Source organism: Oncorhynchus mykiss, chromosome 28 (genome assembly GCF_057628025.1).
Source record: "Oncorhynchus mykiss isolate SJ-2025 chromosome 28, ASM5762802v1, whole genome shotgun sequence".
Taxonomy (NCBI): domain Eukaryota; kingdom Metazoa; phylum Chordata; class Actinopteri; order Salmoniformes; family Salmonidae; genus Oncorhynchus; species Oncorhynchus mykiss.
The window spans coordinates 18,205,925-18,220,000 of record NC_143049.1 but is presented as its reverse complement, the minus strand read 5'-3'; the positions used below and the strand labels follow the sequence as shown (position 1 = coordinate 18,220,000).

The 14,076-nt window shown below is 43.2% G+C and overlaps 1 protein-coding gene across 5 annotated transcripts in view; it reads right to left on the bottom strand.

Moving 5' to 3' along the window:
* The window catches only part of LOC149970788 (uncharacterized), a 22,965-nt gene extending 9,802 nt beyond the window's left edge, over positions 1-13,163 (bottom strand). For 2 of the 5 annotated variants that reach the window (XM_090225557.1, XM_090225559.1), the window contains exons 1-3: positions 12,892-13,149; positions 8,242-8,324; positions 5,086-5,186 (exon numbers count right to left, since the gene is read on the bottom strand). The gene's annotated coding sequence lies outside the window, so the exon portion shown is untranslated. Of the gene's footprint in view, positions 1-5,085; positions 5,187-8,241; positions 8,325-12,891 lie in introns of all 5 variants that reach the window. The other 3 variants (XM_090225555.1, XM_090225556.1, XM_090225558.1) reach the window with 3 other exon arrangements.
* Positions 13,164-14,076: the final 913 nt, after the last annotated feature.

Here is a 14,076-nt window from a genome sequence, read left to right as displayed (position 1 = left end):
AGGTTGTTCTGAGGGCAAAAGGGAACGCAACTCAATATTAGGATGGTGTTTCTAACATTCTGAATAAAATAAAAAACGCAGTCAAAGATTGACTTCTATTAAATTACGTGACTAACTCTGTGACTAACATTTTTTTATTTAATTGTCTCAAATGTTTCATCCACCATGTCTGTGCACTACTACATCTATCAATCGAGAGAGGGGGAGTGGGAGGGAGAGAGAGAAAGAGTGGGAGGGAAAGAGAGAGAGAGAGAGAGAGTGGGAGGGAAAGAGAGAGAGAGAGGGAGTGGGAGGGAGTGGGAGGGAAAGAGAGAGAGGGAGGGAAAGAGAGAGAGAGGGAGTGGGAGGGAAAGAGAGAGAGAGAGGGAAAGAGAGAGAGAGAGAGAGAGGGAAAGAGAGGGAGTGGGAGGGAAAGAGAGAGAGAGGGGGAGTGGGAGAGAAAGAGAGAGAGAGGGGGAGTGGGAGAGAAAGAGAGAGAGAGGGGGAGTGGGAGAGAAAGAGAGAGAGAGGGGGAGTGGGAGGGAAAGAGAGAGAGGGAGTGAGAGGGAAAGAGAGAGAGAGAGAGGGAGTGGGAGGGAAAGAGAGAGAGAGAGGGAGTGGGAGGGAGTGGGAGGGAAAGAGAGAGAGGGAGGGAAAGAGAGAGAGAGGGAGTGGGAGGGAAAGAGAGAGAGAGAGGGAAAGAGAGAGAGAGAGAGAGAGAGGGAAAGAGAGGGAGTGGGAGGGAAAGAGAGAGAGAGGGGGAGTGGGAGAGAAAGAGAGAGAGAGGGGGAGTGGGAGAGAAAGAGAGAGAGAGGGGGAGTGGGAGAGAAAGAGAGAGAGAGGGAGTGGGAGGGAAAGAGAGAGAGAGGGAGTGGGAGGGAAAGAGAGAGAGGGGGAGTGGGAGGGAAAGAGAGACAGAGGGGGAGTGGGAGGGAAAGAGAGACAGAGGGGGAGTGGGAGGGAAAGAGAGACAGAGGGAGTGGGAGGGAAAGAGAGACAGAGGGAGTGGGAGGGAAAGAGAGACAGAGGGAGTGGGAGGGAAAGAGAGAGAGAGGAGGAGGGAAAGAGAGAGAGGGGAGGGAAATAGAGAGAGGGGAGGGAAATAGAGAGAGAGGGGAGGGAAAGAGAGACAGAGGGAGTGGGAGGGAAAGAGAGACAGAGGGGGAGTGGGAGGGAAAGAGAGAGAGAGGGAATGGGAGGGAAAGAGAGACAGAGGGAGTGGGAGGGAAAGAGAGACAGAGGGGGAGTGGGAGGGAAAGAGAGAGAGAGAGGGAGTGTGAGGTGAAGAGAGGGAGTGAGGGAAAGAGAGGGAGAGAGGGAGTTTGAGGTGAAGAGAGGGAGTGTGGGAAAGAGAGGGAGAGAGGGAGTGTGAGGGAAAGAGACTTTTATCAGAGGTGTGATCATAGTGCTTTTCCCTGTCTGTGTTGCTGTGTGCTGTCTAGTCAGTGCATACGGGTGGCTGGGTAGACATGACTGTCTGAGACCCACATCCTCCCATTCTTAGGGGCTCTGCAGAGGAACAGCAACCGCACCCCACAAGACATCAAAGCCGACCCTCTGAAACCTAGAGCTAGTCAGTCCTCGCCCTCTCCGACTGCTCTTTCGTGCAGCTAAATGCGACAAGTGTAAAAATCAAATGCCCCGAGGCCTGGTTTTTACACTCTCCCCTCATCATTCATATCACATTTGTCTTCAAAGGCCAGGGTCATGTGCTCCTTCACACAATTACTGAAAAGCATGATGCAGTAAAACTAATGCTGAGAGAGAAAAAGACAGAGGGGGAGAGAGAAAGAATGAAAGGAGAACTCTCCTCTCACTCCATGCATATAAAATACATGACACTCCGAAGAAGGAGAATTTTAAATCACCCATACACTTTAAAGGGAACGTCCAGTGTGTGTATGTGTGATGGGCTGTCAGTTCAGGAGGGGGCCAGCAAGCAGATAAGCCATCTTGCTTTAAGGATACAAGGTATTGGCGAGATTTCATCCTCACTGCTGGTTAGTGGAGGGGGGTAAAACTGATCTAAGACCAGTGTCCAGAAAAATAGTTTTACCTTTGTAGTAAAGTCCAGAAGATGCATTGAGTTTACAGTACCATTCTTACTCCACACACAGACTAGCGGATGCCTGTATCTACTGCCTGGTAATACATGGCATGTCATTTCTATAAATAAATACTGTTTTGTTGGGGAATTTGGAGCAAAACATCTCGTCTCATTTGGAGTGCCACGAAACGACATTATACTAGCCTTCACAGTGTGTCTATCTATCATACACGCACATGGTGCTTATGTTGTGTTCATAACCAAGTGGGAAGGTGATACAGTGCCTTTGGAAAGTATTCAGACCCCTTGACGTTTTCTACAATCTACACACAATGCCTCATAATGACAAAACAAAAACAGTTTTTTTTTTTTTAAATGTGCAAATCTATTAAAAAATAAAACAGAAATACCTTTCCATAAATATTCAGACCCTTTGCTATGAAACATGAAATTGAGGTCAGGTGCATCCTGTTTCCATTGATCATCCTTGAGATGTTTCTACACCTTGATTGGAGTCCACCTGTGGTAAATTCAATTGATTGGACATGATTTGGAAAGGCACACACCCGTCTATATAAGGTCCCACAGTTGACAGTGCATGTCAGAGCAAAAACCAAGCCAAGATGTTGAAGGGATTGTCCCTAGAGCTCCGAGACAGGATTGTGTCGAGGCACAGATCTGGGGAAGAAATGTCTGCAGTAGTGTCCCCAAGAACACAGTGGCCTCCATCATTCTTAAATGGAAGAAGTTTGGAACCACCAAGATTCTTCCTAGAGCTGGCTACCTGATGGAGTCTGCAAAAGACCTGAGACTGGGACAGAGATTTGTCTTCCAACAAGACAATGATCCAAAACATAAAGCAAAATCTACAATGGAATGGTTCAAAAATAAACTTATCCAGGTGTTAGAATGGCCAAGTCAAAGTCCAGACCTGAATCCAATCGAGAATCTGTGGAAAGAACTGAAAACTGCTGTTCACAAATGCTCTCCATCCAACCTCACTGAGCTCGAGCTGTTTTGCAAGGAGGAATGGGAAAAAATTTCAGTCTCTTGATGTGCAAAACTGATAGAGACATACCCCAAGCGACTTACAGTTGTAATCGCAGCAAAAGGTGGCGCTACAAAGTATTAACTTAAGGGGGCTGAATAATTTTGCACGCCCAATTTTTCAGTTTTTGATTTGTTAAAAAAGTTTGAAATATCCAATAAATTTTGTTCCACTTCATGATTGTGTCCCACTTGTTGTTGATTCTTCACAAAAAAATGCAGTTTTATATCTTTATGTTTGAAGCCTGAAATGTGTCAAAAGGTCGCAAAGTTCAAGGGGGCCGAATACTTTCGCAAGGCACTGTATGTATGTATGTATGTATGTATGTATGTATGTATGTATATACACACACATATACATATGTATATATATATATATATATGTGTATATATGTACACACACACACACACATATACACACACACACATACATACATATACACACATATACATACACCTGTTCTGAAAGGCCCCAGAGTCTGCAACAGAGCACCATTAAATCCATTATTAAGAAATTGAAAAAAATATGGCACCACAACAAACCTGTCATGAGAGGGCCACCCACCAAAACTCACAGACCAGGCTAGGAGGGCATTAATCAGAGAGGCAACAAAGAGACCAAATATAACCCTGAAGGAGCTGCAAAGCTCCACAGCGGAGATTGGAGTATCTGTCCATAGGACCACTTTAAGCCATACACTCCACAGAGCTGGGCTTTTTTATTTGATTTATTTAACCTTTATTTAACCAGGTAGGCCAGTTGAGAACAAGTTCTCATTTAGAACTGCGACCTGGCCAATATAAAAGCAAAACAGTGTGACAAAACAACAGTTACACATCGGATAAACAAAAGTACAGTGTGGCCATAAAAAATACATTGCATTAAGAAAAAAATGTTTGGTGTTTTCCAAAAGGCATGTGGGAGACTCTCCAAACATATGGAAGAAGGTACTGTGGTCAGATGCGATTAAACTGTAGCTTTTTGGCCATCAATGAAAAGGCTGTGTGTGGCACAAACCTAACACCTCGCATCACCCTGAGGACACATTCCCACAGTGAAGCATGGTGGTGGCAGCATCATGCTGTGGGGATGTATTTCATTGGCAGGGACTGGGTGGGAAACTGGTCAGAATTGAAGGAATGATGGATGGTGCTAAATACAGGGAAATTCATGATGGGAACCTGTTTCAGTCTGTTGCTAAAGCAACATTCGAGTGGTTTAAGGGGAAACATTTGAGAGTCTTGGAATGGCCTAGTCAAAGCCCAGACCTCAATCAAATTGATAATCTGTGGTAGGACTTAGATTGCTGTACACCAGCGGAACCCATCCAACTTGAAGGAGCTGGAGAAGTTTTGCCTTGAAGAATGGGAAAAAATCCCATTGGCTAGATGTGCCAAACATAGAGACATATCCCAAGAGACTTGCAGCTGTAATTGCTGCAAAAGGTGGCTCTACAATATTGACTTTTGGGGGGGGGGGGGGGGGGGGGGGGGAATAGTTATGCACATTCAAGTTGAGTTTTTTTGTCTTATTTCTTGTTTGTTTCACAATAAAAAATATTTTGCATCTTCAAAGTGGTAGGCATGTTGTGTAAATCAAATGATACAATCCCTCAAAAAATATATATTTTAATTCCAGGTTGTAAGGCAACAAAATGGGTAAAATGCCAAAGGGGATGAATACTTTCGCAAGGCACTGTAGGTTCTTGGCTAATATAATTTATAAATGCCTCATGCGCTTAGTTCAACTGTTGTATCCCATCAGAACCAAACATAAACTTGTTTTACGCTAATGTTTGCATACAAAGTAAATGTAAACAATATATAGCCTCAAATCATATAGGTTAAATCTATAATTTTGAAATCACGGATGGTAAGTCCTTGCACTCATAGCTCTGTCTTAATTTCAGTAGCTACATTTCTCTAACCCCATCCCTCAGATTTTTACCGGAACAGGGGCAGCGCTGACTTTTGGATATTGTTTCTACTGCCGATTGCCGCTTTAACCTCACCTGAGTTGTTTGGAATGATTCCGGTGTCCCTATCTGTCCTCACAGGTTGAAGATTAGAATTTCTGTGCACCAGGGAACTCAACGGCAGTCCTTGGATGTCTCTGCAAAAATAAAAATAAATAGTCACGTTTCCTGCCTAAAATAAAAATAATGTAGTCCCATTTCTTTCCTAAATCCTATGGGTCTGTCAGCTAGGTCTCTAGTGCGTTTCTCTGCATAACAACTGGCTGCATTGCTGTGTGCCCTTCTCCGCTCTCACCCGACAGTTTACAGTGATGTGTATTCATGGCTGTATTCCCCCCCAAAAATTACCAAGAAAAGAAAAAAACATTCAAAAGTTACATTATTTCGTCTCTGTTTCATACATACAGTATGACATTGTTGCCACCATATTATTGAATGCAAGGGAAGCCAGCAAGCATTTGAGCAAAATAAAACAATTAATAATAGCCAATCAGTATTGAACTAAACTGAGTGAGCTCAGCTGTGAATGGTCCTGGTGCACCACAAGAAGTGTCAAGGGAAGCCAGTTTGGATTTGGCTTCACACCAATCACAACACATTAGAAACCAAACGTTGACAGATCTTGAATTGTTGCATCTTGTTGTGTAGTTGTCCTCCAGCGAGTAGCTAGCTTACTAAAATTGTCCCTTTCCTAAATTAACCATGGATGTAGATAGGGATTTGGACTTGTGGTTTTATTTATTTCTCCGTACCTGCCAATGATTATAATGGTGATTTTGATCCAACCATAAATTCATACATTGTGTCCCTGGCCTGTGAGGATGGAAGTTCAACATGTACAGTTGAAGTCGGAAGTTTACATACACCTTAGCCAAATACATTTAAACTCAGTTTCACAATTCCTGACATTTAATCCTAGTACAAATTCCCTGTTTTAGGTCAGTTAGGATCACCACCTTATTTTAAGAATGTGAAATGTCAGAATAATAGTAGAGGGAAGGCTTTTTTTTCATCTTTTATTTCTTTCACCCCATTCCCAGTGGGTCAGAAGTTCATACACTCAATTAGTATTTGGTAGCATTGCCTTAAAAATTGTTGAACTTGGGTTAAACGTTTTGGGTAGCCTTCCACAAGGTTCCCACAATAAGTTGGGTGAATTTTAGCCCATTCCTCCTGACAGAGCTGGTGTAAGTGAGTCAGGTTTGTAGTTCATTGCTCGCACACACCTTTTCAGTTCTGACAACAAATTTTCTATAGGATTGAGGTCAGGGCTTTGTGATGGCCACTCCAATACTTTGACTTTGCTGTCCTTAAGCCATATTGCCACAACTTTGGAAGTATGCTTGGGGTCATTGTCCATTTGTAAGACTCATTGGCGATCAAGCTTCAACTTCCTGACTGATGTCTTGCGATGTTGCTTGAATATATCCACATCATTTTCCTCCCTCATGATGCCATCTTTTTTTGTGAAGTGCACTAGTCCCTCCTGCAGCAAAGCACCCCCACAGCATGATGCTGCCACCCCGTGCTTCACGGTTGGGATGGTATTCTTCGGCTTGCAAGCCTCCCCCTTTTTCCTCCAAACATAACGATGGTCGTTATGGCCAAACAGTTCCATTTTTGTCCTCTGGTCTGATGACACATTTCTCCAAAAAGTATGATCTTTGTCCCCATGTGCAGTTGCAAACCGTAGTCTGGCTTTTTTATGGCAGTTTTGGGGCAGTGGCTTCTTCCTTGCTGAGCGGTCTCAGGTTATGTCGATATAGGCCTCGTTTTACTGTGGATATAGATACTTTTGTACCCGTTTCCTCCTGCATCTTCACAATGTCCTTTGCTGTTGTTCTGGGGTTGATTTGCACTTTTCGCACCTAAGTACGTTCATATCTAGGAGACAGAACGCATCTCCTTCCTGAGCAGTATGGCAGCTGCATGGTCCCATGGTGTTTATACTTTCATACTATTGTTTGTACAGCTGAACGTGGTACCTTCAGACATTTGGAAATTGCTCCCAAGGATGAACCAGACTTGTGGAGGTCTACAATTATTTTTCTGAGGTCTTGGCGGATTTCTTTTGATTTTTCCCATGATGTCAAGCAACGAGGCACGGAGTTTGAAGGTAGGCCTTGAAATACATCCACAGGTACACCTCCAATTGACTCAAATTATGTAAATTAGCCTATCAGAAGCTTCTGAAGCCATGACATAATTTTCTGGAATTTTCCAAGCTGTAAACTTCTGACCCACTGGAATTGTGAATCAATTAATTATAAGTGAAATAATCAGCCTGTAAACAATTGTTGGAAAAATTACTTGATTCATGCACAAAGTAGATGTCCTTAACCGACTGCCAAAACTATAGTATGTCAACAAGAAATGTGGTTGAAAAAAACGAGTTTTAATGACTCCAACCTAAGTGTACGTAAACTTCCGACTTCAACTGTATGTACTTGAAAATGTATAAATTGAGAAATACAATGGTTCCGAAGGAGATTGCTGCCGTTTTACGATCCTATAACAATTGTGCCATTGTGTATTTTTTCACATTGTTTGTAAATTATTTTGTATATAATTTTTCTGCCACTGTGTCTAATGACCGAAAAGTGCTTCTATATATCAGGACAGAGATTACTCACCCCATACTGGAGGAATCATTTTTCATCAACGAGTTGGAACGGGAAAGATTTACTTCAGACGCCCGACAAGGCCCTCATCCCCGTAATTCGCAGGAGAAAGAGACGGAGGTATTGTGGACAAAGATTTGGGTGCCTTGTTAGGATCCGTCGCCGAGAGGGTGATCTACCTTTACCATCGGTCCTATTAGCCAACGTACAATCAATCGATAATAAAATAGACAAACTATGATCATGTATATCCTACCAACGGGACATTACAAACTGTAATATCTTACGTTTCACCGAGTTGTGGCTGAACAACGGCATGAATAACATACAGCTGGCAGGTTTGAAGCTTTTTCAGCAGGATAGCACAGCGGCATCTGCTAAGACAAGGGGTGGCGGTCTATGTGTATTTGTAAACAACAGCTGGTGCACGAAATCTAAGGAAGTCTCGATGTTTTGCTCACCTGAGGTAGAGTATCTCATGATAAGCTGCATACCACCACAAACCGATGCTGGCTATAAGACTACACTCAATGAGCTATATATGGCCATAAGTAAACAGGAAAATACTCACCCAGAGGCTGTGCTCCTAGTGGCCGGGGACTTTAATGCAGAAAAACTCATCCGTTTTACCTCATTTCTACCAGCATGTTAAATCTGCAACCAGAGGGGGAAAAAAACTTGAGACCACCTTTACTCCACACAGAGAGACGCATACAAAGCTCCCCCTCACCCTCCATTTGGCAAATCTGACCATAATTCTATCCTCCTGATTCTTGCTTACAAACAAAAACTAAAGCAGGAAGCACCAGTGACTCGGTCAATAAGAAAGTGGTCAGATGAAGCAGATGCTAAGCTACAGGGCCGTTTTGCTAGCACAGACTGGAATATGTTCTGGGATTCTTCAGATGGCATTGAGGAGTACACCACAGTCACTGGCTTCATCAATAAGTGCATCGATGATGTTGTCCCCACAGTGACTTTATGCACATATCCCAACCAGAAGCCATAGATTACAGGCAACATCTGCACCGAGCTAAAGGGTAGAGCTGCCGCTTTCAAGCAGCGGGACTCTAACCCGGAAGCTTATAAGAAATCCCACTATGCCCTCCGACGAACCATCAAACAGGCAAAGCATCAATACAGGGCAAAGATTGAATCGTACTACACTGGCTCCGATGCGCGTCGGATGTGGCAGGGCTTGCAGACTACAATGGGAAGCACAGCCGCGAGCTGCCCTGTGACACGAGCCTACCACACGAGCTAAATAACGTCTATGCTCGCTTCGAGGCAAGTAACACTGAAGCATGCATGAGAGCATCAGTTGTTCCAGATGACTGTGTGATCATGTTCTCCATAGCCAATGTGAGTAAGACCTTTAAACAGGTCAACATTCACAATGCCACAGGGCCAGACACATTACCAGGACGTGTACTCCAAGCATGCACTGACCAACTTGGATGTGTCTTCACTGAAATGTTTCATTCTGTCCCTGTCTAAGTCTGTAATACTAACATGTTTCAAGCAGACCACCATATTCCCGGTGCCCAAAAAGACTAAGGTAACCTGCCTAAATGACTACAGACCCGTAGCACTCACGTCTGTAACCATGGAGTACTTTGAAAGGCTGGTCATGGCTCACATCAACACCATTATCCCAGAAACCCTAGACCCACTCCAATTTGCATACTGCCCCTAGAAATCCACAGAAGACGCAATCTCTATTGCACTCCACTGCCCTTTCACACCTGGACAAAAGGAACACCTATGTGAGAATGCTATTCATTGACTGCAGCTCAGCGTTCAACACCAGTGTCCTCAAAGCTCATCAATAAGCTAAGGACACTGGGACTAAACACCTCCCTCTGCAACTTGATCCTGGACTTCCTGACCGGCCGCCACCAGGTGGTAAGGGCAGGTAACAACACATCCGCCACTCTGATCCTCAACACAGGGGCCTCTCAGTGGTGTGTGCTCGGTCCCCTCCTGTACTCCCTGTTCATTCATGACTGCATGGCCAGGCACAATTCCAACACCATCATTAAGTTTGCCAATGACACCACAGTGGTAGGCCTGATCAATGACAATGACGAGACAGCCTATAGGGAGGTCAGAGACCTGGCCATGTGGTGCCAGGACAACAACCTCTCAATGTGACCAAGACAAAGGAGATGATTGTGGACTACAGGAAAAGGAGGACTGAGCACGCCCCCTTTCCTATCAACCGGGCTGTAGTGGAGCAGGTTGAGAGCATCAAGTTCCTTGGTGTCCACATCAACAACAAACTAACATAATCCTAGACAGTCGTGAAGAGAGAACAACAAAACCTAAGACTCCAGCCCCCCAGTCATAGATTATTCTCTCTACTACCGCCCAGCAAGCAGTACCGGAGCGCCAAGTATAGGTCCAAGAGGCTTCTAAACAGCTTCTACCCCCAAGTCATAAGATGCCTGAAAATCTAATAAAATGACTACCCAGACTATTTGCATTGCCTCCCCCCTCTTACACTGCTGCTACTCTGTTTATTATCTATGCATAATCACTTATTAACTCTACCTACGTGTACATATTACCTCAACTAACCGCTGGTTCTGCACATTGACTCTGTTCCGGTACCCCCTGTATATAGCCTTGCTATTGTTATTTTACTGCTGCTTTTGAATTATTTGTTACTTTAATTTTTTTGAGGTATTTTTTCTTAAAACTGCATTATTGTTTAAGGGCTTGTAAATAAGCATTTCACTGTAAGGTATTTCACTGTAAGGTACCAGTTGTATTCGGCGCATGTGACAAATAAAATGTTATTTGATTGACCAATTCGGCACATTTGGGCAAACTCGTGAAGGACACCTGGCAGACTTGATGTAGTTCTTCAATGGATCAGTCTGAAACTTCTAAATTACACCTAGAATCCCACATCACTGTCTGGCCGCTCTCTTGCATTACAAATATGATCAAAAAAAATATAGAAAACGTATGCTTTTTTTGTTTGTATTATCTTTTACCAGATCTAATGTGTTATATTCTCCTACATTAATTTCACATTTCCACAAATTCCAAAGTATTTCCTTTCATATAGTATCAAGAATAGGCATATTCTTGCTTCAGGTCTTGAGCTACAGGCAGTTAGATTTGGGTATGTCATTTTAGGCGAAAATTGAAAAAAAATGGTCCGATCCTTCAGAGGAGGATTGCATGCATCAATCATCGCATTTGCAGGCTAATGTAAGTATAGGCTACTATTCCTAATGTAATGAGTAGATTGCATAAGAACCCCTTTCACACGGTACTAGTGTAACAGTTGTTAAAGTACTGTGTGAATTTCACCAGGTTTATATATTAATGTCATGTTGATTTGTTATTATGCATGCCTGCATCCTGGGAGTAGGGGAGTGTGTACTTACGTTTTGCCCTGCGTGCTCAAATCATTTTAATGCACTATGAGAGGTAGGCAGGCTTTTTCTGTCGCCTTCAGGAAAGTTGTATTATTTTAAGCACAAAGTCATACACACAGTGTTTTGTTCATGAACAATTTTGTATATTTAGAGGTTATTCATAAGTGGATGGTATTGTTAAGATGTAATTGTACTTTTTAGGATGATATTAACATTCTGAATTCAACATGTGGTCAATAGCTAGCTAAGAAATTAGCAGGCTATTGTATGTGTGAACGATGGCTAGCTCCTCGAATGATCCCAATCCCTTGTATTGTGCATCTGCCTTAGAAGGAGGCGACGATTCGCAGAATGTATGTGCTCTACAAATGTTTTATTTTCTTTTGGGTGTAGATGCAGGATGCAGAGTGAATTCTGCTTAATTAAAACTACCTGAACTCCAAAGTCCACGTCTATAGTTTCAATCAACCACACACAACGCAGAGTTACAGCGGTGCAGTACAGCACCGGTTACACTAGTATTACTAGAGCATTTTGGTTATGTAATTATTACGCCAGAATTGTCAGTTATTCCAGGGGATGATTCGGACAGTCTTAGTTTTGACCAAACTGCCTCGTTATTCTAGGCGACAAGTCTACACTGACAACTCCAGCTAGTTTCCCAAGTATATGGAATAGTATTGTAACGAGCCTGGTTTTTATAAGCGCGGAAATCGACTCTGCGGCTTGAGCATGCTTTTGCGGCACAGTCGATAGCGCCCCGGACCTCGGGCTCGAAGATCGAGACCTGCTCCCTGCTGTTTCATTACAGTATCGCCATTATATTTGAATGGCGGAAGTGTGCTCATACTCATTAGGATATTTTAGCGATCCGCAGTAGAAGACGTCCTAAATGCCCCCCAGCCTTCAACCTTTTAAGGCTATGGATGAGAAAGTGGACTTGTCATTTCCAAACGTTTAGCTCAGTTGTATGCTGCTTTGCGATCTATTAACAACAAGGGTTGCATTAAATAGCTAACTAAATCATACAACAATATTGCGCCTATGTTCAATTCATTCGCACAAAACGTATTAAGCATTCATTGTGAAAGTAGGCCCTTCATATAACGGTATAGGCTTTGCGCAGCACTTCGTTAACTTGATCGAAACAGTTATTTTCTTACGCAAACCGCGAGTAACACCTGTTAAACGTTGACATGTCTCTCAAAACACATGAACATCGATTCGCACGGGACTAGTAGTCTATTATCAGAGTACTTTCGTTTTTTTTCTCTCCAAAAAACAGTAGGTTATTCTGTCTGGAATTGTTACTCTTCTGCCGTGTACAAATTACTGGCATGGCAGATCCGGACGGGACTAACATTACAGATGTGGTGTTTTGCTCGTGCACATAATTACATCCTCCGGCCTCCCCTAGTGAAACTAATCCCGTTCATCTAATGGTGACATTTTATGGTGAAAAGTTACTTCTTCAAACTCACCTGCCGCCGATGTATGTCGGCATTTGAAGCCAGCCTTCTTGTTACTTGATTGCGTGTGTTATTTCATGATGCGCCGTATGAGCTTTCCACAAGTAAATTAGTACATTTATGATGACGTTGAGTAGTGGTTGACATTATGCCGTTCCACAGACCTTTAAACCTAATATTGTGGTGATAATTAATGGGTCATTTGTTTGTTTTTGGTGTGCCTACACATATATACACACACACACACACACACACACGCACCTAGGTTTAGCTGAACTGACGCCACTGATTGTTTCTACAGCAGATTTCCGAACTGACGCCACTGATTGTTTCTACAGCAGATTTCCGCTTTAACCTTACCTGTGTTGCTCGGAATTTTCCCGGTTTTCTTAACGGTGCTCGCCGGTTGAAGATTACGATGTCGGTGGAAATTTTCGGATGTCTCGGCAAACATAGAAAATAGTGAAGTGTAATTTTCGTCCTAAAAATGTAAATTGTGTATCATAATTTATTTCCTAAATCCCGTGAGTTTGTCAGTTAGGTCTCTAGTGCGTTGATACCCGTAACGACTGGGAACTCATCCAACAGCTCTTGCAGTCAGCTTCTACTTTATTGGGTGGAGACTGACAGGAGCGTGGGCAGGGATGTGGTCTGATTATATGTGAGACAGAGTGGAGGCTGCTGAGGGGAGAGACAGCTATAATAATAATGTGCGGAACGGAGCAAATGGAATGGCATTAAACACCTGGAAACCATGTGTTTGATGATACCATTCCCCTGAACCCGCTCCTGTCATTACCTCGACCCTTTCTCCCCGAGTAAGGTGCCACCACCTCCTGTGGTGTGATGGGTGTCTTGCTGGTTCCCGGGATTGAATTCCTTCAGCGATAATTTCTTCAGAAATCCACAAGACAATAGAAACTTTGTGTATCTTACATGGTCAAGACAGACTCCACTAAAGACAGGCTGTGTTTCCAGACTCCCCCTCCTCCTGCCAAGAGGGTGGATGAAGTGGAGGTACATCAAAGATGGTGGATAAATAAGATTGAGTGATTTGATTAGCTCATGTGCAGCACCTGTGCACTGACTGAAATTGATGACTGATTACTTCTGATTGTTTGTTTGAGGAGGTAGTCTTGTTCTGACTAATCTGTAAGACTTTTACAGTAAGGATATATGTTTTATTGTTCTTTCAGAGCTTTGCCACGTGTTCCCTGCTACCACTTCAGTCATGGTGCTCTGCCTCTGATGTGGGAAATGTTCTGATATTCTCATATGCTTTGCTGATTCAAAGTGACTTGATTGTCGACTTTCTCTTGTGTTCCAGCACAAAGTTGGACGGAGTGCAAAACAATTCCCCCCCTACTTTCATGTAAAACATTTGGAAATGGTTTTGCCCAGTGTTTAGCTGCTTTTTTGTTGGCAAATGAGATTGATTTTTGTTCATTGTACTGCCTATCAGCCATCATATTCTCACGTGAATATTCTGACAGGCCGGGGAAAACTTTGTTAACGTGTGGTTGGATTGGGCCTTTTTCAAAGGTA